Here is a 20982-nt window from a genome sequence, read left to right on the forward strand (position 1 = left end):
CATATCAACACATGCCTTCACAACTGATGTAATATGCAAACAAATAAACCCATCATTTAAACAAGGAAACCACAAATGTGTCAATAAGGAAACCAAATATTACATAGTCAGGAAAGCCATGCATGCACGCATAATGAGGTCATTGATAACTTATAATGAGGTTATTGATGTCACAACCAACATACAGTATGTTTTATACAAACCAAATGTAAGCAAGTTTTTTTGCAAATGAACAACTATGCAATGCTTAAATGGCTATAAGAATCATTTCTTGCTTTATGTGTGCATAATTGTGACCCAGTCTGTGAAAAGGGGTCTTATAGCCTTTCCAAATTGTCAAGTTTGACTAATCATAATTCCTCATGTTTTCAACCTATCACCTTCATATTACACCAAGCCATAGTGCTATGTTAGGGGTATAAGGGGACAAACTTTCAGGGTGATACCACATTCACAAGTCAAGTTACAGGTTGCCAAGTACATGCAATTGAAAACGCTATAAGACCCCTTTTCGCAGACCGGGTCACATTTTGTGTGTGCTGGTGTTTTTGAAATCTAGAGAAAACATTATCAGCAGTGTGCATGCATCATAATTATTCTACAGTATGTTCTATCAACCAAATTGGTGTTCACCCTCAATAGAGTGGTTGAATTAGTATTTTTGGTATTTTTGGTACGAACTAAGTTATTAAGAATTCAAATTTGCTGACTTCCCATCAACAGTGAGATGCATCATCTTCCTCACAGATGTCACAATAATGATTTCATAGTTTATGCACACTATTCTGTGTACGTAGGTTGCCAAATCAGCAGATTAATACATGCTATATTATATACATTGCAGTTAGTTTAGGTCACTAGTCCTGTCACATAATTATAATCATGTATGGTGTCTAGGGATCAGCCTATAATGCCAGCATAATCTGAAACATAATAACCTAGTAAAAGCATTGAGCATAATTCCAGCATAATTGGCAGAGTTGAAATGGACACTGGAACTGCAACCTTGCATAAAAGAATTAAAAATATCATTATATAGATACATTATATTTCAAGAACAAGAAACGCTATTAGAATAGTCACCTTAGGTTGAAACACTTAAGCAGTCACAAAGATATAGATGATCTAATAGAGCAGTCAAAAAGGACTACATAGTTACAGCAAAAAAACTTGTGTAATTAATGTATTATAGCTAAACAAGTTGATGGTGTGCTAAATCTCAAAAACCTCAGGTGCCCAGTTAATAGTACTGAAAACCAGTCTGATTGCCTGTGACAGCAGTTTTGATTTTTCACCACAAACAGCATGAACACACTATCACATTTTACTCTCAAAATCGGCCAGGTTCCACTGCTATCAAGCCCTCTAAGCAATCCGAGGGCCTGATAGTGGAGCTCTGGCCAGTGTGGAGATGGCTGGATGTGGCTGTACAGCTTCGTGGAGTTGGATGAAGACTCATATTGTAAAATTCCATTAAAGTTAGCTAGTTTACGTTTTAGCCCATTATATGACCTAATTCACCCTTATGCCATCCTCTTCCATTTTAAAAATTCACCCTTATGCCATCCTCTTCCATTTTAAAAATTCACCCTTATACCATCCTCTTCCATTTTGAACTCGGGGTTGTGGGTGGTGAGGGGCGGGCAAATGGAGTTCAAAATGGAAGAGGATGGCATAAGGGTGAATTAGGTCATATAATGGGCTAAAACGTAAACCAGCTAACATTAAGGGAATTTTACAGTACGAGTCTTCATCCAACTCCACGAAGCTGTACAGCCACATCCAGCCATCTCCACACTGGCCAGAGCTCCACTATCAAGCCCTCGGATTGCTCAGAGGGCTTGATAGCAGTGGAACCTGGCCGATTTTGAGAGTAAAATTTGATAGTGTGTTCATGCTGTTTGTGGTGAAAAATCAAAACTGCTGTCACAGGCAATCAGACTGGTTTTCAGTACTATTAATTGGGCACCTGGGGTTTTTGAGATTTAACACACCATCAACTTGTTTAGCTATAATACATTAATTACACAAGTTTTTTTTGCTGTAACTACATACATAGTCCTTTTTGACTGCTCTATTAGATCATCTATATCTTTGTGACTGTTCAAGTGTTTCAACCTAAGGTGACTATTCTAATAGCGTTTCTTGTTCTTGAAATATAATGTATCTATATAATGATCTTTTTAATTCTTTTATGCAAGGTTGCAGTTCCAGTGTCCATTTCAACTCTGCCAATTATGCTGGAATTATGCTCAATGTTTTTACTAGGTTATTATGTTTCAGATTATGCTGGAATTATGCTCAATGCTTTTACTAGGTTATTATGTTTCAGATTATGCTGGCATTATAGGCTGGTCCCTAGACACCATACATGATTATAATTATGTGACAGGACTAGTGACCTAAACTAACTGCAATGTATATAATATAGCATGTATTAATCTGCTGATTTGGCAACCTACGTACACAGAATAGTGTGCATAAACTATGAAATCATTATTGTGACATCTGTGAGGAAGATGATGCATCTCACTGTTGATGGGAAGTCAGCAAATTTGAATTCTTAATAACTTAGTTCGTACCAAAAATACCAAAAATACTAATTCAACCACTCTATTGAGGGTGAACACCAATTTGGTTGATAGAACATACTGTAGAACAATTATGATGCATGCACACTGCTGATAATGTTTTCTCTAGATTTCAAAAACACCAGCACAAACAAAATGTGACCCGGTCTGCGAAAAGGGGTCTTATAGCATTTTCAATTACGTGTACTTGGCAACCTGTAACTTGACTTGTGAATGTGGACGTTATGTGGTATCACCCTGAAAGTTTGTTCCCTTATATATACCCCTAACATAGCACTATGGCTATTTATAAAGGTGTTTCATTACACTGTTAAAAATTAAAATTAAAAATTATAAAAGTGTTTCAATGTCCCTCCTTGTTCTCCTTGCTCCACTGTTGAGGAGTCAATGTGTGATAGGTTTCCCATTATACTGTATAGATATAATAGACTTCCTAGTCCTGTTCCCATTTATTACTTGTACTGTCAAAATAAAATATTACGGGTGTTCTGCTGCAAGCCCACAATTTAAAATTTCAGAAGGGTTTCCAGAACCTGAGGACCACCCCCCCCCCCCCCCCCCTAAATATGCTCCTGTATGGGCCCTGCCAAGCTGTTATGAAGGAAAAGTGAGAAAGTTCAAGCCTCCATGATCTCTACTATACAGTACTACTGATGTCCCCGAAGCCAGCCACTTGTTTATACCTTATTTACAGATACAATGATATTTAAGGATGGTTGAGACAAAGATTGTAATGGTTTTGTTGATTTGACTATTTTTAAATTAACTTTGTAATACTCTAATACACTGCACATTTTTCAAGAATCTCTACTAGAGAATTTTCTAGACTTTCCATTGGCATCTGAATTATAACATTTTATTATTGAGTAGATTTAAACTAAATTTTTGGTTTATAAGGTAGAAAATTAAGCAGCTGACAATAGTGCACAGTGGTTGTTCTGAATGTTCTGCTAGAGTAGCACCTTTAATAATAATAATAGTTAACAAGGTCTCAGCAAATTGTAAGGGAAATGGTGTAGAATTGAACAAATATCAAATGTAGTAGTTGCTGGAATAGTTGGTATCATAGAAGGAGCAAGCGGTAATTCAAGCAGTTTGAATATTAAAGTACGTGATTTGATTTGTAATTCTCTATTTAAAATTTCATGGTAGTACTTCAAATATGCTAAATTACCTTTCACTAGAGCAATAACTGTAAATATATACAGAAATACAAGTATAATTTCCTGAAATACAGTCACAAATACTTTGTTGCTTTGTATTCAAATAGCTATAGAAAGCAAATATCCAATGTTTACTTTGCCTCTAGTATGTGGTGAATAACAAAGCAAATCCTTCTTCAAAGAGATTCTCAGTGTTCAATAGTTAGCTATATTAAGATTCTAGCTAACAGAAATATACAAAAAATGATTTGCTATTTCTAAAAATAATTATGACGTCCAAAATTGAGTATTGAAATAATCGTTTACATACTATAAGCTTCTACAAAATTAAAGATGTATATAGTAAGTAGGAAATTAAACACATGATGTTCAGCCATGCTTTATGCAAAACCGTCTAGAAAGATAGTCATACAATACTACAAGATAGTTGCACAAATTGTAGTAAGAATGGATTAAGTCCTTCTATCTAATCATACATTATAAAGGATAACTGTAGTGTAATGCTTTATCAACCCCCAAACACCAGCTTTTACTCTAATGATGTCATTGTTGTGCCCACTAACAAAGTGGGAGGTGACATGACAACAAACAACTGTAGCTCAACTGACATCAGCAATATTGTTAGTATAAATACATCAACTACTGCTAGTTCACATTAACTGATCAACTATACAGTATAGTAGATATGAAGAGTCAAATAGTCATACTGCTCATACTAGTCAGCTCACTACTGGCTACTAATGCTGATCAACAATGTGATAACCTCCTACAGCAGTATAACCAACAGTGCATAAAATGTACTCCAACTATTAGAAGTTACTGTGATCTTGCTGACCTGCCACATTCCCTCTGGTGTCTACCAGTTAGTGTCTAACTGTAGTAATGGATCACCCTTCACGGTGGGTCTCCTTGTTGGTGTCTATATACTGTTGTAACAGAGACTGTGATAAGGAATGGATGCTTGTGCAGAGAAGTATTAAAGATGGAGTGAAGTACTTTGAAGATAAGAAGTGGAAAGATTATGAAGAAGGATTTGGAGATCTCAACAGCAGCAAATTCTGGTACGGTCTTTAAGGTATTGCACTGATTTACACAGACAGGTAAGGTGGAAATGAGAGTTGATTTTCAATTTGAGAACAAATCCTGTATGGTCTTACATCCACTAAAACACTTTCAGCATATAGGAGTAGACAGTATAGAATATCCTCTAACCATCAGAGGATTTACTGGCATCACTCTTGAAGATCCTTTTGTGATCCACCCACTAAATAGGTACATATAGATTTTCAAGTGCGGATAGAGCTGGTGACAACTGTGCACTAGTCGTGGTTGTTGGTGGTACAATGCCTATATACCAATATCATCCCAAATCATGAACCTCCAAGGGCTACAACCTGCTCTCAACAAAAATAAAGATAATGTCACAGTCCTCTAAATTTCATTATTCAGTGACTATGTAACTGTTTGTGTCTATTCCAGTGTTATGTACAAAATGTGACACGTACATACAGACTTACCAATTTAATGCATAGTTCGAACTAGCTACCATAATTATATATATAGAAGCTTGAGACTTTATTTCCTACACGGGCTTGGCATCTATTCAGGCCAAGGATTTATTTCTTAGAGTGCATGAGGCAAAGGGTGATTGTGGACAAAGTGGTGCTGAGAGTGCTATATTATGATCAGCTTACACTCTGAAATCTTCTTGTAACAATATATGTGACCGGATCTGCGAAAACCCGACATAATAGCGCAAGCCTAAAAGTTCAGTATAAGCCATTGATTTGCAATGGGTAAAATATTTGAGTAATTGAAAAAAAATTCGTAAATTTTTAAACACTTTGTTCTTTGTGAAGGAAGGGTCCTATGATAAAAACCTGGATATCATCATATTCGCCTACTCAAGAGGAGTTCAAAAAGCTTTGTTTTGTTGCAGTAGACTAAAGGATACGTAAGTTATTGACGTTTGTTTACGTCACGTCGAAACGATCGTACGCGATCGATTTTTCTTCACTGATTTCGTCTCTGTATGCAGTGAAGAATGGTAATAGAAGAACAAACTTACCCAGATATGGACTCCCCTATTCATGGCGAACACAATGGTGCAAATTGCAACTCTGTGCTGCATTGTATTTGTAAGTTACAGCCGTTTCTGTAAGCGAATGTAATTTATTTTCCCAATACTTGCTGTACAAATCGATCTTTCTGTTGTTGCTACTTTGTAGGGCTGTAACTCCAAAAGTTATTGCCATATGACGCTGAAACTTGGCCAGAGCATACACTTGGCTAAGTAGATTATAGATATTCAATAATAAAGAATTGAAAAATGCGCCATTATGTCGGGTTTTCGCAGATCCGGTCACAATTATTATTACTGATGAGTTGAAACACTATACATGCTACAGTCACATTTAATAAGAAGACACATTCTGTGTGCTGCATGTTCTTCATGATTAATATAAGATATAGCTAGATAGCACTAGCTGAAATGGCCACATATTTATTTTCAGGAAGCACGGTTATCTTCTTGCTTGCTAAGGCATGATATGTATACATAAAAACATGTTACAAAAGTTAACAAACAAAGCATATGAAAGTAACTAGTAACTAATTTACTTAGTTACCTCTATTAAAGCAACATATAACTAGTTACTTTTTCAATGTAACTATACCCCTCAACCATCTTTATTGGCCTCCTCTTTGAGCCTTCAACTTAATTTTCAATATATCAAAGAATTTATACTATAGTCCAAAAAATGCTTTTCTGAAAGTCTATGTATCTATAGATGAAGAAAAACAGTTCTTATGCAATGCAAACTCTTCACCTTTGCAGGTATACATACCTTTTCAAACCTGGCACCAAGGAAATCAGGGCAATCTTCAGGCTTAGGCTGTGAGGCCCACGTTGGGTACCATATCACGAACAAGGTCAAAAATGAACAACTTCTAATAACGATTTACTTACTGCAGCTGCATGCACACAAGAATGAGATCTTACTAGTACATGACAAGCACCACTTCTCAGGTGTAGTCAGTAATAGAATATACTTTTAATACAGCCAGAAGTAGTGCTCCTATACTATTTTGGAGAACTTTTAACAGCTTTCAGTGTGACTGGATGGCCCCAAAGTAATAGAGGTCAATACCACTGATGACACACCTTGTATATATATATTGTAACAATACAATTTTAAGTGAGAATTGATAATGTATTGTATCATCATAAAGTATCCAACAAAAATCATATCCCTAACCAGTATATCTTCACACAGTAGTGGTTACACCTTGGTTCACATGTTACTTTAAGATGGCCACCGCAGTGGCTTCCAAAAATTGCAAAGCCCACGGTATTTCACGTGGTCATTGCGGGATATTGGGAAAAGTTTTCAATTAGCAATAACCGCGCCTCGGTTGGACCTCACTGGCTACGGTACTACCACTGCACAAGGCTAAAGTCATTGCTAACATCGCTTCTTTTATAGTATCATTGGTGAGAATTGATTGTGGGTTATGAAATATTACGTTATGCATACGATTGATCACTGATGGGAATACGAACAAGTGCTACTGGAGGGCGCGCCGCGGCGCAATAAACTATGTTTTTTCCCATAGGATGATAGTTTAGCTCTAAAGACGGCTATTAAAATAATGTATGGACTCGAAAATCAGCTAGCTACGCGTATAAACCGAGGTGAACGGCGTATGAAACATAAACTAGCTGGCAGGCGTGTCGGAGTCGCCTCGTACGTGGCTGTACCACCTGAAAGATGATCTGGCTATACGTAGCATGCGGCATCGTCTTTTAAAACTCAATCTGAGCCCGGTCGTCAGCATTATATACGAGCCTTATGCCTCAGTCCTGGCAGTGCGCCTATAACTTGTAAACATCCTTTTGTATTATTAAAATTTAAAACTGCCACTATGTTGGGAGTGCTTTAAGACGTGACGATGTGTATACGCCTCTGGTAAGCCACACCCATCCTTTGCCCTAAGAAAAATGGCTTCCATTCAAGGTCTAATTCTGAAAGGAGGACCAAACTAGAGACTGGGGGAACCATCCACATCAGATGAACAAAGGTAAGAAAGTTGAAAATCACGGAACACTAGCTGGTACTGTGAGTGTTTTCGTTTTATTGCTAATGCAACTATCAATGTCAAGCCCCACCCCCCACTCTCGGAGGTCCCATACATCTCTTGGAGATTTGACATCTATATCTTGTCCCACCATGGGGCTTTTGACGGCAGCAGTTTGTTGAACCAAAAATATTATTTTCAATAAATCAAATCCCTTATAGAAATCCCTATTTCAAAGTAGGGACATAGTGAGCCAGTACTGGGGAATTTGACACTAGACTTTGTCAAATCCCCTGTATTCTCCCACCCTACCCTGCGGCGGGGGAGGGGCATTGTTGTGTATCTACTGAACTTATAGTTATAATTGTAATTGTGATTTCTACTTGATTTGTAATTATCAATATGGTATTTATATCTGATTGTAATCGATGATCATGAGTGTGTGTACGTATGCGTGTTGTTGTATCATGGAACTTGTACATGTATGGCGTGCTTTGTTTGTTGATTTAAGATCCTTCCTGATCGTGTCTAGAAACATAATACTGGCGACGAGGATGGGATATAACAAAGATTAATGGCTTCTTTTGGGAAAATTGACATATTCCAGCCGGAATCTGAGGAGTTCTCGGCGTATCTAGAACGAGTAGAACTTTATTTCGAAGCAAACGGGATCAAAGAAGATAAACAAGTACCAGTTTTTCTTAGTCTGTTGGGAGCGAAGACGTACAGTCTTTTAAGGACGCTTGTTGCACCGGAGTCTCCAAGGAGCAAATCGTTTAAGACGCTAGCAGACTTGTTAAAAGATCATTACGAACCCAAGCCCTTGGTGATCGCCGAGAGATTTACGTTTCACAGAAGAAACCAACGTCGCGAAGAATCTGTCATGCAATACTTAGCGGAGCTTAGAAGATTGGCCACTCATTGCAAATTTAAGGATCATCTTGACGAAGCGTTGCGTGACCGCTTCGTCTGTGGTTTGATCAGCGAGACCATTCAGAAACGACTATTGACGGAAGATAACCTTGATCTCAAACGTGCACTGGAGCTAGCACAAGGAATGGAAGCAGCTCACAGAAATGCACAAGTGCTTCAGGACAACAGCGAAACTACTGAATTAACAGTAGCACACAGTGGTAGCAGGGGACCCAATACAGTTGCTCAGATGCAAGGAGAGGAGGAAATTGATCGGGTCAGCAGGTACCCCAGGACACAAGGAGCCAGTAACACAGGGAGGAGTTGCTATAGATGTGGTAGAAGTGATCACCTGGCACACAATTGTGTCCACAAAGACTCAGTTTGTCATCACTGTAAGAAAGTTGGACATTTAGCAAGAGTATGTCGAAGCCAACCACAAAGTAAAGTGCCAGTAACCAAGAACCATTGGGTGGAACAAACTACAAGTAAACCGGAAGAAGATGTCACAGACCTTGAAGAAGATGTGATATTTAACCTAACCTCAAGGACGACACCACCCTACCAAGTAGTAGTGGAAATCAATGGGCAACTGATCCCCATGGAGATTGATACTGGAGCAGCGGTGTCAGTGATGTCTCAAGAAAGTTGGGAGGCCAGATTTGCAGAGTTAACCCTGGAGCAACCTTCACTGTGTCTCCGTACCTATACGGCAGAGAAAATGGCAGTTTTGGGAGAGACGTCGGTAGTGGTGAGGTATGGTAAATATAAGGGTACACATAAATTGTATGTTGTAGAGGGCACGGGTCCTACCTTACTAGGCCGAGACTGGTTGCGTTCCATACCTCTAGATTGGGCTAATATCAAGTCAGTATCGGGAATTGATTCCAATGTAGATAGGTTAATGGGAAAGTACCCTGAGGTTTTTCAAGAGGGGTTGGGCACATTGAAACACTTCAAGGCCACACTTCACTTGCTACCAGGTACCACTCCCCGCTTTTGTCGCCCTCGTCCCCTTCCTTTTGCAATTAGAGAGCAGGTAGAGGGGGAACTGGACCGTCTAGTTGAGCAAGGAATCCTGCAGAAGGTCGATTATAGTGATTGGGCAGCCCCAATTGTGCCAGTGCCAAAGAGTGATGGGGCAGTACGCATTTGTGGCGACTATAAAGTAACCATCAACCCCTCGCTGCAGGTGGACAAGTATCCCTTGCCCAGGCCTAATGACTTGTTTACATGCCTAACGGGGGGTAAGGTGTTTACCAAGCTTGACTTGACAGCCGCTTATCAACAAATGTTGTTGGATGAAACATCTAGTAAATTAGTAACCATCAATACCACTAAGGGTCTTTTTAGATACACGCGGCTTCCTTTTGGTGTAGCCTCGGCACCGGCAGTATTCCAAAAGACAATGGAAACCATCTTACAGGGTATGCCACAAGTTATTTGTTATTTAGATGACATTTTAGTTACTGGTCGTACAGAATCCGAGCACACTAAGAACTTAGAAGAGGTGTTGTGCCGATTGCAAGAGCATGGAGTCCGACTAAAGAGAGAGAAATGTTGTTTTTACAAAACTTCTGTGGAGTATTTAGGACATAGCATTGATGCTAAGGGGGTGCACACTACCAAGAGTAAGGTTAAGGCTATTCAGGAAGCACCTATACCTAGAAATGTACAAGAACTTCGCTCTTTTCTAGGGTTGTTGAATTACTATGCTAAATTTATTCCGAACCTGGCATCACTGTTGCGACCGCTGCATGTTCTTCTACAGGCAAAACAACCGTGGAGATGGACTAAGGATTGTACCACTACATTTAACAAGGCCAAGAACCGTCTGGTAGTGGCACCAGTGTTAGTGCATTACGACCCTGACCTGCCGCTGTGCCTAGCTGGGGATGCTTCTGCTTATGGTGTTGGGGCTGTATTGTCCCATGTCTTCCCAGATGGCTCAGAGCATCCCATTGCTTTTGCGTCACGCACCCTCACTTCCAGTGAGCGTAATTACGCTCAAGTAGAGAAGGAAGCCCTCTCCCTTATATTTGGGGTAAAGAAGTTCCATCAATATGTTTATGGCAGGGAGTTTACTCTGGTGACTGACCACAAGCCGCTTACCACCATACTGGGGCCCAAAGACTCTATTCCATCTCTGGCTGCTGCTCGGTTGCAACGCTGGGCATTATTACTAGCCGGGTACTCTTACAAACTCAAATTTAAGCCTACCAGTACACATGGCAATGCTGATGGCCTTTCAAGGCTACCGCTCAACGATTCTACTGCCGTGGGCTACTTACCAGATGCTGCAAACTTTAATATTGCACAAATTGATGCGTTGCCAGTGACATCCGCAGAGTTGGAAGTTGCTACACGAAAGGATGTTGTTCTCAGCAAAGTCTTGTATTACACTAGGACGAGGTGGCCAAATACCATTAAGGAGCCTTTCAAACCTTACTGGAATCGACGCTTGGAGTTGTCTATTGAAGGTAACACACTCTTGTGTGGGGTACGTGTAGTTGTACCACTAGCGCTTCGTCAGCGGATTATGGAGGATCTTCATCAAGGCCACCAAGGTGTAGTGCGCATGAAGGCACTGGCTCGAAGCCACTTTTGGTGGCCAGGAGTAGATAAGGACATTGAGGAGCTAGTGAAGAGTTGCTCTGCTTGTCAGTCAGTGAAGCATGCGCCTGTTAAGGCACCATTGCATCCTTGGGCTTGGCCCACAGTTCCATGGGATAGGGTACATGTAGATTTTGCTGGCCCTTTTGCCGGTAAGATGTTTTTATTAGTAGTGGATGCGCATTCTAAGTGGCCAGAAGTGTGCATTATGTCCACTACTACCGCTACCAAAACTGTTAATGTCCTTCGAGAAATCTTTGCTAGATATGGCTTACCGCAACAACTTGTTTCAGACAATGGCCCCCAATTTGTAGCCAAAGAATTTTCCTTGTTTTTGAAGTTAAATGGTGTCAAACATATCCGGTGTGCTCCATACCACCCTGCCTCCAATGGTGCTGTTGAGAGAATGGTCCAAACCATGAAACAATCTCTCAAGGCAGGGTTGAGTCAGGGAGTTCCAGTTGAGCAAGGTTTGATGAAGTTTTTGTTACAGTATCGTATTACCCCACATGCTGTTACTGGTGCATCGCCTAGTTCCTTATTTTTGGGCCGTACTATACGCACGCGTCTTGATCTTCTCCACCCTAATATAGGCTCAAGGGTGCAAGCTAAGCAACTACACCGGAAAGCTACTGTAGATACTCACCGGCGGTTACGCCAGTTTGCTGCTGGGCAGCATATTATGACACGAGATTTCTACAATGGGGCAAGGTGGATACCGGGTACCGTAGTAGACCAGACAGGGCCAGTATCCTATAGAGTTCGGGTCCAAGGGGGGAGGGTATGGCGTAGGCATGTAGACCACTTGTTAGAAGCCAGTGGTGAAGGTGTTCACCGAGACCACTTACAACAGAATGCTGACAGTGAATTGGATGTCATGCCTGACAGTGAATTGGATGTCATGCCTGGGAATAACTCTGCCTTACGGCCTCCCACTACTGGACAATCTGACACTGCAGCTCAAGCTGATGAACAGTCTGAACCTGTTGCTGATGCAGACTCGCAAGGTCACGAGGTCACAGATGCTGGAACTGAGTCAACAGAGTCTCCCAGATATCCCACAAGACAGAGAAGACCTCCACCACGCTTCAAAGATTATGTTGACAGTCAAGGGGTGCATCAGATTTAGTGGGGGGGAGATGTTGTGTATCTACTGAACTTATAGTTATAATTGTAATTGTGATTTCTACTTGATTTGTAATTATCAATATGGTATTTATATCTGATTGTAATCGATGATCATGAGTGTGTGTACGCATGCGTGTTGTTGTATCATGGAACTTGTACATGTATGGCGTGCTTTGTTTGTTGATTTAAGATCCTTCCTGATCGTGTCTAGAAACATAATAGGCATGACATCGATAGGTGCATAACTATATAGATAGCATATTATGAGGTCTTTTCATCTTTGTCCTCCACAGGCGTATGCCAATGGAACAAACAATCAGTCAAATTAATAAGGTATAGCTTTAGAAGAACCAACAGCAAAGTCATCAAAATTGAAATTGGTAAGTTAGTAGTTTACTATGGGAAACTCAGCATTACAGCTGACCAAATACTGGACAACCTCTTTATAGCAAAAAAGGACATCCATCTGGTTCCAAATCAACAGTATTAGTAGCTTGTACACATCTTAACCAAAGATACCTCTTTACAAAGGACAAATATAAATTCCCCAATGCCGTCCATCTTAGAGGGGTTCCACTGCATGTACACATACAGCAAAATTATTATACAATACCTATGTGCCTACAACCCATAATACATATGCACAAAACAACATACAACATGTATAGTTACTCAAAATAATCAAGACAAGTCAGTAGGTGCTCAAAGAGATCATTATCAATTTTGTCGAAAGACGTGTGTAAACTGGAAGTAAGGTTTGGTGCACAAACCAATTTTGCATATGGTATAAACGAGAGATACAGCCCTTTTTAACAGCAGTTCCACACACAAGTAAGGACCGTATAGTAAAAAAAACTTTGGTGGTAAAAAAATTAACAAAATCTCATTGGTGGAAATAGCTGGGGACTCCACCTTAATTATTATTATTATTAAAGGTCTTACAGCACAACATACAAAGCAGTACATGCACATGTCATACTGCTGAGGGTCTGGCAGAAATTGCTTCCACCAGCCTTAATAAAAACAGACAAGTTTGAAGACCAGAAAATTAATAACGATTTGATTAGTTACGTACTTGAGTGTGATGCACTCTTTGTTCTGACATTCAGGTCGTCAACCACAGTAACTATAGGGGTGTGCAATAATGAAATTTTCATTATTGAGATAATGTACCCCATTATCACAATTATTTAGCTACACATGCTAACTACTTATAAAGCCCACTTGACCACCTAACCAAAGTCCATGAAGTCATCCTCTGAGCAAAGAGAATAATGTCTGAGGATCATCTTAGAGTTGTTACACCATAGGGTCACAGATAAACATTGTAATAGCTGATACCTAGCTAACTTTAAGGGTAGTGTACAATTGATTGTCTCTAATAAATTATCACTGTGTCACTCATTATACAGTTGTGCTTGCTTTATAGCTATATCTGGAAACCATGCAGTATCATGACAAAAAATTTAAGGAATTATACCTGGAATTGTAACATTTTTTTCTTTTCAGGTTGTAGTTTACAGAAGTATGCCTTATTACCACAAGGGGCATGGCGTTCATGCTCAGTTACTATAGATGCAGGTTATTATTAGGCATGGTTGCATGCTATTACTATAAGAGCAGCTAGGCATGGCCATCATGCTCAATGTATATAATGGGCATATTTGCCATGCTTGATCATTGTAAGTCTAGCTATATTGTTGAAGGACATGCGCTTTTGTCAATGACGAACCTATCATGCAGTTACTACTGGGTGTTACATAGTAGCGTAAATACATCAAATAATTTTATATACACTCCGTCGGAACCTCAAGTGGATTTTGCGAAAAGGGGTCATCCAATTTACCAACTCATAACTTCAACTTATAAAAGGCTATTGGCTTGAACTCTAGTTAGTAGTGAGCACCAACATAGCTTAGTGGATGGAGAAAATTTTAGGTTAATGTATTTCTTTATCACTAAGTTATAGTCTTCCAAGTTCATAAAATTGGATGTGTATAGTATGAAAGCTGATCCCCTTTTTGCAAATCCAGTCACAAATGGTGGTTGTACAGTTCTCCTTACCATAAACTTCCGAAGTATTAAAAAAAAATTTTTTTTTAACTTTACAATAGCAAATCCTAACCACCTCATAAACTTTTATGTTGCTATATATGAATTATTAAACAAAAATCAAGCCAATTAGCTTAGATTACCACATATTTTAAATTAATTTCATAAAATTTTGAAGCAAGAATTTCCGCATGCCTGCAGAGATTGAGTAATATATGCACAAGCAAATACGCTAAGCTAAAATTGCTCTGTAATGTTTTCTACATTGCAATATGGATTCTGCTCCACACAAAAGAATTTTAGTCCCTACAAGTATATGGTAGTACATACGCTTTTTGGGTTTGTCACATAATTGTTCACATAAATCATTTAAAAGTAGCAATCAAAAAAATGCTCTGTATTTTCTTTACTTTACCATAGGTGAGCACATTAAATCTTGTAAATGTAGAATGCTACATTTTTCATTTGAACTGTTACATTTTTCATGAAAATCAGAGAGTTTCAAGCTCAAATATCAATGTCTCCTTGCAAACACTTTGCAAAAAGGTTCTCAAAATTAATATCTAATTTTGTGTCATAGTTTCAAATTTAATGGTAATATCATTTTCCATTACTGAGTTATGATTTTTAAGAATCGTGACAAAATTTCGGAAGTTTATGGTAAGGAGAACTATATGATTCGTCATTTATATGTTCTAGCCTTGCAACTGTACATGCAGTCAGAGGGGCAGGCTGGATTTAGGCAATTTTAAAATTATAGATATTCATTCTTCTGTATCAAAGTGTGTGATAGCCAAAACAAAACTGATTTGGGATTAAATAAAATTGTAGTAGCATGGCTGCAGTAGTAAAATCATCATTCATCTCTTGTTTCACTGCTTTTTATTGCTGGAATCTCTACTTCATTTTTAAATTAATTACCACTTACTTAGGATGCACCTCCATTAGTGCCAGCACTTACCAGTGGGAGATTCCACATACAATGGACTCAACTTGCTGATCTTCCCGTTCCAATGTATGATGCATATGTCACAATACAAGATAAGAAGGTCTATGTTGCTGGTGGAAACAGTCCGGTTGTTGGTTCTGAATATCTAGTGTATATGTCTATGATGTCAACACTGATCACTGGGATCAGTTACCTCCATCAGGTCACTATTATGGTGTTCCTCACATCATAGGTGGCAAATTAACTATTATTGGTGGATGGCTGTCTGCTGTTTTTGGCCAACTAATAAGGTTTCTACATTTAATGAAGCTAGTCAAACTTGGACATCTTATTATCCAGATCTTCTCTCAGTTAGAAGCAGACCAGGGGTGGTTACTCACCTGGAGCATGTTATCGTTGCTGGGGGATTTAAATAATAAAAAAAGACAATAGCTATAATTCAGTAGTACAAGATGATATTGAAATTCTCAACTGGACATAGAATTTGCATTGGCAGAAAGTGTCCATCAGCCTTCCTGCACCGATGGATGGTTACAAACCAATTATTGCTGATGATTACTTACTAATAGTAGGTTACAATGATACTAACAACAGACTTGTCAAACATGTCTACAAATTACCTGTTGATGATATCATCACAAGCTTAGGTAACCAAAAACAGACCAGTGACACAACTGCCAAATGGATTACAATGTCTGATACCACTCACCGTGAGACAGCCATAGTCCCTGGGTTATCTCCACCAGTGGTAGTTGGTGGACTTGGTCAGTTTTGTTCGACAACATCAGATGTTAAGATGTATGATGACTCTAGCAAGTCGTGGAAGATGATTGCATCATTATCGTCAACCAGATCATCTGCAGCTGCAGCAGCACTCTATAACAATTCCATTATAGTTATTGGAGGATTAACTCAAGGTAGGGGTATGGATACCATAAATTCCACACTTACTACAGTGGAATTGGGACAAGCTCAAATAATACAATAACTGTATCTTATTTGTTAGTGTGAACATCTATGTCATAATAAAAGCATCGGCTTTGCTAATAATTTTTCATTGCCAGTGACTTGACAGATTAAAGTTTGTATTCTATGCACAAAGTAACAACTGCATATATTATTACATTAAACAAAAAGAAATGATTACAACACTGAAACTACTTCCCAATGAACATACATATGCAGTGTGTACTGTTGAAATGCAACCAATTTAGTTGTTCTTTAGCAGGTGTAAAATTTAACGTTGGAGGTGTGACTGTACTGCGTACAATATGTGACTGGATTTGTGAAAAAGGTCCACACACACATCCAATTCTATGAATTTGGGAGACCATAACTTAGTGTTCAGCTAACTTTTTAATCTGAAAATTTCTCCATCCAGCTATGTTGGTCTTCCACACATATCCAATTTATCAACTTCAACAGTTAATAACTTAAGACTGGAAACGGTATTGACTTGAAATGTGGTCAGTAGTGAGTACCAACCCCTTTTCGCAAGTTCGGTCACATACACTGTTAATGCATATGCTAGGCTTCCCCTTTTCACTCTGAAGCTTATGCTCACGTTATTGGGACAGTCAGTCACTGTCAATGAAGTGCAATACATGGTTTATCCAGTCAAATTTTAGTGATGGCAGTGAGGAACATGATAAGTATATGCAGTGTACATATAATTGTATGTACTAAGGCCTCTCTTTACATTACATGAATTAAAGTAAAATCAATGGGGCTTAGGCTTAGACTGTTCCACCAATGCAATATACTGTACTAAACACACAATGCAAGTTTCTGTACAAGTTGATCCAAGGGGCATGGATCCAGGGTTTGGAAAGAGGGGTGCACCAGTGTAGTGAGTTTATGTGACCAGAAGCTATAGGCATTTTAGGAATGAGTGGGAAGTAATCTGGACACATTACCCTTGTGCCCCTTCTATTTTTTTGAGTCCAACACTGATTATGAGTTACTTTGGTTGAACATCATTGAACTATTACTTGAGGCCAACTTCCTTTCTACCATAATAAGCATCTACATAACTGGAAGCATTTCCATTAGTGACAATTCTTTGTACGTACATAGGAACATCATTGAACCTAAGCATGCAGTTCTGCTAGGTTTCTTTGAGGAGATTTATTTTCATGGCAGAGAATATATTTACATAGTTTATCATTAGAAACTTGGAATTGAACTTGTAGTATGTCATACAGTTTTGAGATGATCCAGGTTTGCTTTATGAAGTGTGATTGATGAATTTAATATCCAGTTTCTTGAACAGGAGATTTAGTGAATAAAAGAGGTGAAAAGGTGTAGTTCATGGTCTGTAAGCCCTAGTGCAACTTTGTGCAGGATTTGAGACAAGTCTTAGATGGAAGCAGAATGGGCGCACTACATGGATTGCATATTGTTGCTAGTAGATAGTTATCTGGTTGAGTTCATGACTTTATCATTAGCTATGCAGAGGAAGGATTTATGGTGACTACAGGAGGTTAAAATCACTGCCAATTAATTCATAGAACTTTTACAATATGTTACTGTAGTTTGTATCAGTGTTTGCAAGTAACACAAAGCAAGGGTAACTATCATCATTTAGTGACCAGTGTATGTAAGGTGCATAATTATAGCATTAAGAAGACAACAATTTAGCTACCTTAGATTATTTCACAATCGGTACATAGCTATAGATGATTTTTGAATCCAATGCGCCATGTTTCCTTATGATGGTGTATTATCATATAGCAACTTCTCAGATAAGCTTCTTTCGATACCTTACACACAGCTAGTATACGCACATGCATACTAGGTCTTTACTGCATTCATACAATTACATCTTGTAGTGAAATGTAATGTATTACTGCTGACATTGATTTTTGTAAAAGTTGTTAGTAAAAAGAGCATTCAAAAGTGAAACCTGTGAGTGCTGCAGTTTCAGCTTCAGTTTTCACAAAGTGGTTTTAACAAGAAAGTGAAACCCATCATTGGTTAAGAACTTCGCTTTCTGTTTATATAAAGTGGGTTTTTCTGAAATTGAATAAAATGTTGGTAACTATTTTATATGTAAAAATGATGTACATAGATATTAGGAACAAACTAGTTGACGATTTGCAACAAGCACCAGATATGTAGCTGTGTATGCATCTAAAAGCACCATATCAAACCTAGAACTTGCAGATATCCATTGCTTGTATCTCTGTGATGGATGCAAGCATGATCTGTCAATGCGACTCTCAAAGTGGGAGATTTAGAATTGTTGTTTTGTGTATCGAGTACATACACAATGTATGTGACCTGGTAGGGCATGTGATCATATTCAAACTATACACACCTTGCCACACAACAGGTCATATCTCTTGTACTGGGATGGAATATCTGCATTCTGTAATTTGAATTATAAGGACAATATTAAATATTTAGTAAGACCTAAGAATTTCATGGCCGTCAAGTTAAAGTTATGAATGATGAGAATTATACAAATTATATTCCCACTGTTATCGCATGCCTGGTCACATAATATGTTCATGGAAGAGCATTGTTAAAAGTCATCATAATATATACAGTGTGCAGGTTGCTACATGTACCTCAGGTAAATTTTGAAACATTAGATGTCTAGATATGAAATATAATTTAACTGTTAATAGTGATTACTGTTTGTCAAGAGGTCACCTGTTTACTAGAGGGACAAGAATTAACTTAGGGGTCCACCTCCTTATAAATACACAGCCAGTTGTATGCTGGATTGCTGAACACTTCAGAAGAAGAAGATTCATAGTCAATTGTATTTTGTATTATTTTTGTTATCAAGCATGCAAGTTACAATGACTTACATGCACTACATGTATTACTTGGGAACACCGTACCTCAGGCCTAACTTTGCTCAAACCGTTTGCTTTGTTGTTGCAACAGTCAGCAATTGTATTAGTATAAATAACATTAACTACTGCTAGTTCACATTAACTAATCAACTATACAGTATAGTAGATATGAAGAGTCAACTAGTCATACTGCTCATACTAGTCAGCTCACTACTGGCTACTAATGCTGATCAACAATGTGATAACCTCCTCCAGCAGTGTAACCAGTTCAAGACCAAATGTAGTCCAGATATAGTGTGACTCTTCATAGCTAGTTGCTGTGATCTAACTAACTTGCCACTAACCAAAAGTCCTTCTGGTGTCTATGCTGTAATGTCAAATTGTAGTTGTGGTCAGTCATTCATCGCAAGTATTGATGTCTACTGTGACATGGAAACAGGTGATCAAGGATAAAATTTAATGGTCACACAGAGAAACACTTATGTCAACGGATTTTCATTTGAATCTAAAAAGTGGAAATATTATGAAGAAGGATTCAGAGATTTGACTGGTGATAAATTTTGGTATGGACGTAGGGAATTGCACTGCTTTACAGAGACAGGACAGTGGGAGATGAGGATTGACTTTCAGTTTTTTAACAAATCCTGGTCTTATATTCACTACAACACTTTTAAAATTGGAAGCGATGCTACAGGATACCGACTGAGAATTTACTGGCATTACTCCTATTGACCCCTTTGCAGACCAAAATGGGCGAAGATTTACAACAGACAATGATTCTCAAAGTGGTCGTAACTGTGTAGCAGCTAATGGTGGTTGGTGGTACAAAAGTTGCACTTGTCATGACCACCCACCAGTAGCATATTATTTTTACTTCTAAAGGTCAAAACCTTTTGTTTGCTGAAATGAAGATACGCCTTCATGGTTGCTTCATTTAGTAAATTGTGACTGACTTTTTGCTGTGACAAAGTTTAGGAACACAAGTATTTTGTAGCTTTTTTGTTTCTTTTTTCATTTGTACGTGTTTTTTACCCAGTGGCATTTATCTCAATAACTATTATGGAAATAAGTCGGGTTTTTGCTCAGAGGGTCACATTTATACTTTTGGAGTTATATTAAACTTGTGAATGCACTAAACACTCCTGTTTATTACCTTGGGGAGTGCTTAATGATCTGGGCACTGCAATTTAAATATGTATATATGTATGTATATTGAAAGGTAAAAAATAATACATTAACATTCTTTGAAGCTTTATCTACGGACACATAATAATGCAATAAGTTAATTCTAGAAGCATGGTGCATGCCAGAGTGACATGCAGGTAAATGCATGCATTGTTATAACATTTATACATGTAATGTGCTACAGTTAGTTGTATGGATCGTGCAATATAGGGTTTCTAAATATCAAATCATTCCATTATATATTCAAAGTAATTATCCATCTTTTGTTAAGAAATTTACTAAAAACCCTATACTCTTCTACTGGTGATAAATTGCTACAACAACACCATGCACTGTTTGTTACCATCAGTAATTATTTGATTACTTCCATGATCTTCTGAGGTGATGAAACATGCACAATTACAGATTACTGCAGCAGCAACAATGTTAGTTAATTTGCAAATGAATCATCCAACAGTATGTAAATTATTCTTGCATAATTCAGTTGGATGCATGAATTTAAGTTT

General features: G+C 38.3%; 1 long non-coding RNA gene and 1 other non-coding gene across 2 annotated transcripts; one reads left to right on the forward strand and one right to left on the reverse strand.

Moving 5' to 3' along the window:
* The first annotated feature begins 4393 nt into the window (after positions 1 to 4393).
* On the forward strand, positions 4394 to 20345 carry LOC136267790 (uncharacterized). Its single transcript, XR_010706760.1, has 3 exons — positions 4394 to 8160; positions 12707 to 12864; positions 15469 to 20345. It is a non-coding gene; the product is annotated as an uncharacterized lncRNA (long non-coding RNA).
* Positions 7069 to 7208, reverse strand: LOC136267831 (U4 spliceosomal RNA). Its single transcript, XR_010706795.1, has one exon. It is a non-coding gene; the product is annotated as a U4 spliceosomal RNA (small nuclear RNA).
* Positions 20346 to 20982: the final 637 nt, after the last annotated feature.

Source organism: Dysidea avara, chromosome 9 (genome assembly GCF_963678975.1).
Source record: "Dysidea avara chromosome 9, odDysAvar1.4, whole genome shotgun sequence".
NCBI classification, from domain to species: domain Eukaryota; kingdom Metazoa; phylum Porifera; class Demospongiae; order Dictyoceratida; family Dysideidae; genus Dysidea; species Dysidea avara.